The following is a 9,965-nucleotide window of genomic DNA, read 5'->3' as shown; positions in this document are numbered from 1 at the left end:
AGCTGGAAGCGTGCTGTCCACCTTCCACAGTGACTTTGGGGGAAAACTCAATGCTGGATCCCACGGCCACTTAGCTGTTAGTTGTGCTTACTCTCACAGTTATGACTGGGGTTCAACATCCACAGGCAGAGACAGACAGTCAACCAATCTGCTGTCCAACATAGGTGCAAGCACAGGTACTAGGGTATTAAACATGACACTTTCTCTTGGAGCTCACAGCCCCCCTGGAGAGGTGCTTAATAATTCAATGTACTAAAACTATTTAATTACAGTTTTGATACGGACCAAAGGAAGTGTAACCACAGAATCATTTGGGGATTTCAAGTAAAGTGTCTTTAAGCGGGTTTGTTTTTGTATTTGTTTTTGCTATGATAAAACACCATGATCGGAGTTGGGGATTTAGCTCAGTGGTAGAGCGCTTGAGCACGAGGCCCTGGGTTCGGTCCTCAGCTCCCATAAAAACAAAAACAAACAAAAAAAACCACCATGATCAAAAACAGCTTGAGAAGAAACAGTTGATTTGGCTTACAATTCATCATCAAGGGAAACTGAGGCAGGAACTGATACAGGTGGAGGAACCCTGCTTGGTCCCCGTGGCTTGCTTGGTCTGCTTTCTTAGACCACTTAGGATTGCCTGCCCGGGGTGGCACCATGATTAATGCCTTTCATATCAGGCATTAATCATGCGCTGGAGACTTGCTTACAGGCCATCTGGTGAAGGCTTTTCTCAATTGAGGTTCCTCTTCTGAGATTGTTGTTTTTGATCTTTTGGGGGCCCACCACCCAGCTCCCAAATAAATCATACACAGAGACTTATTCTTAATTATAAATGCCAGGCCTTAGCTTGGCTTGTTTTTTGCCAGCTTTCCTTAACTTTGAATTATCCCATCTACCTTTTGCCTCTGGGCTTTTTTTTTACCTTTTCTTACTTCTGTCTATACTTACATTCACTCTTACTCTGTGACAGGCTGCCAGGGTGGCTGGGTGGTGGCAGGGTGGGTAGCCCCTGCTGTCCTCCTCTCCTTGTTCTCTTGCTCCTTCTTCTTTCTCCCAGATTTCTCCTTCTATATATTCTCTCTGCCTGCCAGCCCTGCCTTTCCTCCTCCTGCCTTGCTATTGGCTGTTCAGCTTTTTATTAGACCTGTTTTACACAGGCACAGTAACACAGATTCACAGAGTTAAACAAATGCAACATAAAAGAATGCATCTTCGCATCATTAAAACAAACGTTACACGGCATAAACAAGTGCAACACATCTTAAAATAATATTCTTCAGTCAAATCGTGGCGAGGCTGGCACACTGCAGCCATGGGAGAATGTGGAGTGACTCCAGCTGGAAGCCCAGGAAAGATTCCTACGACAGAGGCTGATGTAAATCCGAAGGCCTATCCCCTGGCAGATGCCCACCTCACCAAGAAGCTGCTGGACCTCATTCAGCAGTCATATAACTACAAGCAGCTTTGGAAAGGAGCCAATGGAGCCACTAAACCCCTCAACAGGGGCATCTCTGAGTTCATTGTGATGGCAGCAGATGCTGAGTCCTTGGAGATCATCCTGCACCTCCCTCTGCTGTGTGAAGACAAGAATGTCCCCTATGTATTCGTGCGCTCCAAGCAGGCCCTAGGATGGGCCTGTGGGATCTCCAGACCTGTCATTGCCTGTTCAGTTACCATCAAAGAAGGCTCCCAGCTAAAGCAGCAGATCAGTCCATCCAGCAGTCTATAGAAAGGCTCCCGGTGTAGGCCCTCAGCCTTTGCCCTTTCCTGTCTGCTCCCACCCCACTTGTGTATCACATTGTCTGTTAGCATGTGGTATTTTCAGCCAGTTTCTATTATGAATATTGTACTACATCTGGTTTTTGTATTTTTAATTTGTCTTACAGGGTTGTTTTGTCCCCCATCTCCTCATCCTCTCTTCTACCATTTTTTAATCTTTTTCAAAAGTGAAATGATACCTAAGACAGGTGAGAGGCAGAATGTCACCATTTAACAGCAGGAGTAACCAGGAAAAACCTAAGCCAGGGAGAGTGTCTATTTTCACCTGCGAACTCATTCCTCTGTGTAGGGTAAGATGAAGTAACACAGGTCCCTCATGCCTTTGCATACAAGATCTCCATATATGTTACCAGGACTGAAGATCTTCCTTTGGGGAGCAGTCCCTCCTGCCCACCATCATTTGTAGAGGAAGTGTGATAATGTTAAGCCTATGTCCAAGTGCCATTTATTAATGTTTGTGTGTTTTTGATATGTGTAACTTTATTCTCACCCTGTTCCCCACAGAGGGCGTCAAGGCAGTAACAAGTCAAAGGGATGGTCTGCAGACTCAGGCAGCCGGGTGGGTGACTGCCTGGATCTCAAGAGTGACAGGGACAAAATAGTCAGTTCCTGCTGGAGTAAAGGACTCTGGGGCCGGAATTTACAGCAGAGACAATGCGATCAGGAACATCCTGTCCTTGCTTGAATGGTTTTTTTGTTTTTTTGTTTGTTTTTTTGTGGAGCCATTTGACACCCACTTTGGGAGGGAGGCTTTATCCTTTTCCTCCTACAGCATGGGCCAGATGTATATTCTCTATCACATGAAGAGAGTGGTAATAATGTTCATTCTTGAGCATCCTAGTAAAGAAATATGTTCCTATTTCATTTAAAAAATAATAATATTATACAACATTTCCCCCTTTTGTCTAAGTAAAAAATGAAAGATTTAATTTTAACTATATACAACAAAAACAGTTAACAAGTAAGAATTACATTTACAATATTATGTCCATTTGTAGTCAGCATATTCAGAGAAAATAACGCATTATCTATCCTATCTTAGTGAGTCCAACGTCTTACACCTAACTTACTTTCTGTTATAACTAAGGAAAAGTGCAAATGTAACTATCTAGTCTTCAACTCCATCAAAGACCCAGAAGGATGTAATATTATCTAACAACAAAGACATTTGGCTGCCTAGACAGTCACCCAAGATTCCTCTGCAATGTTGGGGCGTCCATCTTCAGCCTACAGGCCCAGAATATCTAGCCTAGCCATGCAGATTAACAGTTTAAAATCTCTCCTGGGCCAAGAGGTGGTGGCGCACCCCTTTAATCCCAGCACTCAGGAGGCAGAGGCAGGTGGATCTCTGTGAGTTCGAGGCCAGCCTGGGCTACAGAGAGAGTTCCAGGAAAGGCACAAAAGCTACAGAGAGAAACCCTGTATTGAAAAAAAAAAAAAAATCTCTCCTGGTCAGAAAAGAATTATAGATTCATAATAAGAGAGATTCAGATGGAATAAAACTCTAAACTGTTTACAATGTGTGTAAAAATGTACATAGGCTTGAAAGAGAAAAAGGAATATAATGCAGTTATATAAAGAGTTTTAAAAAATAAAGTCTTTAAAGACATAGAAAAGTAATATTAAAGTTAAGCCACACAAAGATGACGATTACACAGAGTCTGAATTGTGCTGTCTTTGGGATTTTAACTGGAGAGAGACATTTGATTGTAAAGGCTGCTGAGTTAAACCAATATATATATTTTAAAGGTATCTTGACTTCAAAATTTGGGTCTAAGGATATAGATATATTGCTTTGGAAAGGAGACTCTGATTTTGTTTCCATAGAAAGCAAGAGGCTATGGATTTGTTCCAGGTTAAGATGAATCAGATTTGATCAATCAAGACCTCTTGAACTTTAACAAAGATTTTGGCCAGTCTTTCCAGGACTTGACTATTATCTCAGATTCTCTCAAGATCCCCATAAGATTAACAGTGGCCCCAACCATCAGGAAGTAATATGAAAAGCTATGTCCAAATTCCCAAAATATTGTATATAAATGTTTGTTTTTATTTAAAGGGCATTGATTATAAATGAAATAAATTCTAAAGAAGAAAGGAGGATAATACTATAGATATGATAGGATGAAAGGGTAGATTATTGAATCTACTTTTAAAGAGCAACAACTTGTTTAAAATGTTTTACATGGGCTGGAGAGATGGCTCAGCCATTAAAGGCTAGGCTCACAACCAAAAATATAAAATGTTTTACATTACTATGCATTTTGATTTATTGATGCAATTTTGAAGTTGATTTTGTTATACTGTATGTATTTCTACTCCTGTTTGGGGTATTATGTTTGTGCAGCTCATTTGAAATTGTAATGTATAGTTAAGAAATACAAATTAATAGTCAAATTTATAGTCATGTTAAGTTTTTTAGGTATACAAAGATATATTTCAATTAGAAATGTAATTTTCAAACACTTCAAAGACCTATAGAATATGGCATTTAAAATGTTTTAAAAACTTAGACTTTTTGGACAATGAGACACATCTGCTTCTGGTAGCACCAATTTACCTCAAAGAAGATGATGGGCATCAAAGAAACACCATATGGAGTTTGCTTTCCTTATGGCAAAAGTTAGTCATTTGGGTGAGAAACTGCCTTGACAAAACGTTGTATCAACCGGACATGCAGGACCCATGGAAAAATGACCACTGAACTTTGCCAAAGCAAGACGAGATGGTTCCTCAGGTTCCTGCTTCTCAGAGGAGACTGCCAGATACTCTGCAGGACACAGGGAAAAGTGACTGAGAGACTCTAGGCCTATAGGCTGAAGATGGATGCCCCAATGTTGCAGAGGAACTTTGGGTGACTGTCCAGGCAGCTAGCTGTCTCTGTCATTCTAGAGTTTTGGAAGTTGCTTACAATGCACTTTCTATATACTTAGGTAATATTACATCCTTCTGGGGTCTTTGATGTAGTTGAAGACTAAATAGTTATAATTTTCCTTGGTTGTGATAAAAGATAAATTAGATATGAAACTTTAGACTCACCAATATAAGATAGATGATAAAAATTTTTTTTAATTTTGCCAAATACAAATAGACTAGATATTGTAACAGTAATGCTTGCTTGATAACTGTTTGCTCTATGTAATTTTACTATGTTAAAGTTAAAGTCTTCCTTTTTGATTAGATAGAAAAAAGGAACTGCTGGGGAATATCTTTCTGTAAGCTGTGAATATGTGTTGTTCCCATTGGTTGATAAATAAAGCTGCTTTGGCCTATGGCAAGGCAGCATAGAGGCAGATGGGGAATGCAAGGAGATATATGGAGTGAAGAGAGAGACACCAGCCGCCACCAATAGAACCAGATGCCAGCAGACTGGTAATGCCATGGCCGCGGGGCAACTTATAGATTAATAGAAATGGGTTAAGTTATAATTCCCTTTTGGGAATGTGGGTGTTGTATTCTCCAAAGTGCTTCCTGTTGTCTGTGGATAAAGTATCTTTAAGGTCCCTGAGAAAATTTGAGATAATGGCCAAATCCTGGGCAGACTATCTGTAACCTTTGTGTGGGGCCCCAAATTACTCAGAGTCAGAGAATCTGAGCTTGCTTTACCCAGCAGGGCTACAGAAAGAGATGATTTGACCTCAGGCATGTTTATTAGGTGTTTGGAAGGGTTTACACTTGGCTGTACCGTGTGCTTTGATCTTGCAAGGGGGAGGTCTTTTACCTCCCCCCTTGGCATTATTATAAAAAGCCCTTTTGAATAAAGTTCTGGGCTGTTGGGTATTGACCCAGGCTCTCCCAAAGCTATCCTGTGTCTCTGTCTTTCTTCTCACCATCTAGGTCTCTCTTTCTAATATTTCCTCATTCCTCTCCTCTCCACCCAAGAACCCTTCAAAAGATGGGAGCTGGTCGGAGCTGTCTCCCACAGACTCCCACACCTTTGTTGATAGGTATCACCTGTCAAGGTTCAGGAGTTTTCCCTTGATCAAACTTGATCCATATTAATCTGGAACGAATTCACAGCCTTTTCTTTCCTGTGGAAACAAAAGCAAAACCTCTTCTCCAAAGCATTTTTACTTCCATTTGACAAACACATTTTTTACTTCCATTTTAAAGTTACGGCACTCTTAAAATATCTAGGCTGGTTTATTTAATCAGTCTCTCTTTTTTGTTGTTGTTTGTTTGTTTGTTTGTTTTTCGAGACAGGATTTCTCTGTGTAGTTTTGGTTCCTGTCCTGTAGCCCAGGCTGGCCTTGAACTCACAGAGATCCACCTGGATCTGCCTCCTGAGTGCTGGGGTAAAGGTGTGGACTGCTGTAACCACCAACACCAGCTCATCAGTCCCTCTTTCTTTCTTCTTTTCTTTTTTTTTTTGTTTTTTGTTTTTTGTTTTTTGTTTTGTTTTGTTTTTCAAGACAGGGTTTCTCTCTGTAGCTTTGCGCCTCCCCTGGAATTCGCTTTGTAGACCAGGCTGGCCTCGAACTCACAGAGATCCACCTGCCTCTGCCTCCCCAGTGCTGGGATTACAGGCGTGCGCCACCACTGCCTGGCCAGTCCCTTTTACAATCCCCTGTCTCTCAACAGCTGTTGTTTGCTTATCAACATTCAAAAAATTCAAAATCAACATAATAATACACAAGAGCCAGATTCCCTGTGTATTTCCTATCTCTATGTGGCTTATTTTTTATTACTTTACTTCTCTCTTTAAAGACTTTATTTTTAAACTATTCATTTTTTTTTCTATGACTATACCCTTTTTCTTTTCTTAAGCCTATGCACGTTGTTAAACACACTGTAACCTGTTTAGAAGTCTGGAGCTCTTTTACTGCCTGTTTTTTAGCCCTTTTTGACCATGTGAAAAAACCTTTAAACTCTAACCTACACCTGGATCCTCCACATAGCTCTCTTTGCCTGCTTCTCTGTTCTTGAAAGCCAAACCTAAAGCTTGCATCGAGTCAGAGGTTTGTGAACTGCCTTACACTCTCCGAGCTGTAAGGAGCTGGTACCTGCACTGTCACGAGCGTGGTTTACTTACCTTGCCCTTTCTACTTAGTGCTGCTGACTAAACAGCAGAGCCTCTTAAAGGAGCCGCATCTTTTCACTTTTCATCCTTTTTTCTTTTTCATTTTTAGCTTTCTCAGGACCTACATGGAAATTCAGCCCACAATGGTACACCAGAATGTTGTTGGTTGTTTTTGCTCCTTTGGGGGGGCCTGCCCTCAGATAACTCTAGCTTGTGCCAAGTTGACAAATAAACAAAAAGAAAACAACCAGAACAAGAAGTCTCTAGCTCTAAGGGGGAAGTTGTAGAAATAAGCAGAGTTTGGATTTTATTCAATGAAACATTTGAGGTAGAAATTATATTCTAAAATTGGCACTAAATGTAAGTTATTCTCTGCCATATGAAGAGGGCAGAGCACAGCCAGGAGGATGTTGGTGTAGACAGCAGCAGAGAACAGATACAGATACCATCACACAGGCCTAGGCCACTGCTCAGAAGGGGAGGGATCAGGGAAAACTCCTAAGTGGTGCTTCCTCAGCCTGATGGAAGGCCAGGATTCTAGCGGGGCAGGGCAGTGTGGGGTGCCTGTGAGATGTCCTGTTGAGCAGGTTGTGACTGGAGAGCTGGTGTTGCTGTGGCAATGAGATCCACAAGGCAGACAGACTAAAAGAATGTAGAGTTCCATCAAGAGGGGGCCAGAGGCTTCGCCCTGATGTCTCAACTGAGGCGTGGACAGAGTGAGCTTTCTCACAGTGGGGAAGGAAGAGCAGTAGTGAGGCAGGGAGAAAGCGGGGAGCTTGGGGAGGAGGGAGTCACAGTAGAGAAAACAGACTCCACGAGGAGGAGACAGACGGGAGTTAACAGCTCTTAATGTTGGGATTTTGCAGGTCACAGCTGGTGGAGAAAGGCCTGGCCTGAGGAGGGGAAGAGATGATGAAATTGTATTTTAATTTCCAAAAATTGAAAAAACGATCACACACAAATAAGAGAGAGCACTTACCCCAAAAATAAACACGGTTCTGTGTTTGTTTTTCTTTAGAGACAGGCATGGAGTGTAGGCGACTCTAAAAATGTTTGACTGTGAAGTCAGAAGTAGCCAGAGGCCCAGAGAGATGCTCAGCTGTTAAAGAACATGTGCTGCTCTTGTGGAGGACCGAGGGTCAATTCCCAGCATCCACACAGTGGTTCACAATTATCCCTAACTCCAGTTCCAGAATATCCAAAACCCTCTTACGACCTCCACAGATACCAGGCACACATGTGGTACACAGTCATACATTCAAGCAAAGTACTCATACTAAAAAAATCTTTAAAAAAAATATGCCAGAGAGCAATGTATGTCAGCCAAGGGCCGTGATTTATGCTTGTCCTTGTTTATAAGGTAACATAACTTGAGAGTTTGTAAGTGCACACAGGAAGGAGCCCACAGAGAAGAGGAAGGTAGAGCAGGAAAAGACGATGGAAGGCAAAGGTCTGTACCCAAGGCTGAAGATGGAACCAGGGTATCAGAGGCTGAGCTCATGTGAGGGGGGCCCTCAATTACAACAGGAAGAAAGAGGCTTGGTGTAGAACCTTTTCACCTAGTGACAGGAAGGCTAGAGACAAGGACTGATGTGAGACTTGAAGAGTGGGGGGGGGGGTTCTCAGAAGGTTTGGGAGGGTTGGAATGATCAGACAAGCAGGTCAGCATGACAATCCATTTGAGGCTGGTGGCTGCGGCCCTCCTTTGGGATTTCCTCCAACAGCTCCGCTGCCCACTCTGGTGGTCCAGGCTCAGGTGAGGAAACTGTTAAGAGAAGAGCAAAGGAGTAGAGAGCCTGGTCCAAGTGATGCATGATCAGAGAGAGAGGACGAGACCAGTCAGCTCCAGTCACTTAAAAGGAGGTTGGGTCTGAGCTCTGGATGCTCAAAGGTGAACTTTAGAGCCATGGGTAAGCCTGAGAGTGGTGGAGGAGAGTAGAGGTGAACACCCTAAGAGTATTAATATCAAGGCAAAGGGATTAAGTGGCAAGGTTAATGGATGGGCCATTGCTGTGAGTGAAGCCATCCAGGATGTGGGCAGGAATTGGGAAATGCAGCATTGTGAAGACACTGGGCCAGGAGCTGAAGTCCTAAGAGAGTAAGAGGCTGGGAGATCAGAAGACGGGAGCACCAGAGAAGGGAAGGGAATATGGCTGGATGTCAGTCTTCTCAAAGGAGTATGTGAGGGGGCAGAAATAGAAGGAAGGTTCATTGCCGCCTCTGGGCCCCTGGAGATCATGGGTGGGAGTCAGCAGCTTCACCTCACAGCCTTTCAGGGAGAGCAAAGTAGGAACTGAATTCTGAGCAGCAGCTGCTGTTGGGGGATGGGTGCACAGACTCGGACAGACGGGCGCTTGCCTGGTGAACCAGCCTTGGATTCACTCTGCTCGCTGGAGTCTGCAGTTTCCCGGACCTTGTGGAAGAAAGAGGGTTTGCGCTCAGCTTCTCAGGAGGAGGCTAAGTCAGAAGCAGGAAAGCAGAGCGCTTAACGGTGGCGTGCTGGAGTGAGAGAATCAGTCCCAAGGATCAAAGACGAGAAGCATGAGAGGCACAGTGGAGTCTGCCTCAATTGTTTCTTTCTGAATCTGCAAACCAGGGCCATGCCCCCATTGCTTTCTTTTCCACTCCAGGATTTCCATCAGGGCAAGGTATCCAAGCCTCCAGCCTCCTCCAAATAAGCCCCTGCAGGCCCTGTGCAGCTCTGAATCTCAGATACTAAGCTTGCCCAACTTTTGTCTGCCACCTCTTCCAGACAGGTGTTAACTCCTTAACCTTAGTTTCACTGTCTATGAAACGGGACTGTTAAAATGTACCTATCTCTCGCTGCAAGGAAGGGGCGGTTTGCAGTGCTTTCCACGTTGTGAAACCTTGTGTGAATGTGAGGGAGTTTCCTTGTTCATAACCCCTAGTGTGCCTCCAGGTACACCCACAGCTCTCTCATAGCCTTCAAAAGATTGTGAGACTCTGCCCCAGAAGAGGTTATAATTTTGCTTCGGAGACAAACACATCCAAAACAATTAGAGAGGAATGCACAGCTGGGCCCCATTAAGTGCTAAATTGTTAGGTGCCTACAATAGCAGCTCTGAGATCAGAAAAGGAACAATTAGCCAGGGTTGGGGAAGCCTGGGAGGGTTCCTGGAGAGGATAATGTGGAAGATGCCCAGATTGC

At 43.4% G+C, this 9,965-nt stretch overlaps 1 pseudogene; it reads left to right on the top strand.

Annotated features, from left to right (window-relative positions):
* The first annotated feature begins 1,229 nt into the window (after positions 1-1,229).
* Positions 1,230-1,743, top strand: LOC118591997 (annotated as a pseudogene).
* The last annotated feature ends 8,222 nt before the right edge of the window (positions 1,744-9,965 follow it).

The sequence above is a fragment of the Onychomys torridus genome, chromosome 10 (assembly GCF_903995425.1).
Source record: "Onychomys torridus chromosome 10, mOncTor1.1, whole genome shotgun sequence".
Taxonomy (NCBI): Eukaryota; Metazoa; Chordata; class Mammalia; order Rodentia; family Cricetidae; genus Onychomys; species Onychomys torridus.
Note: the sequence above shows the minus strand (reverse complement) of the source record. Positions and strands in the feature narration are given on the sequence as shown.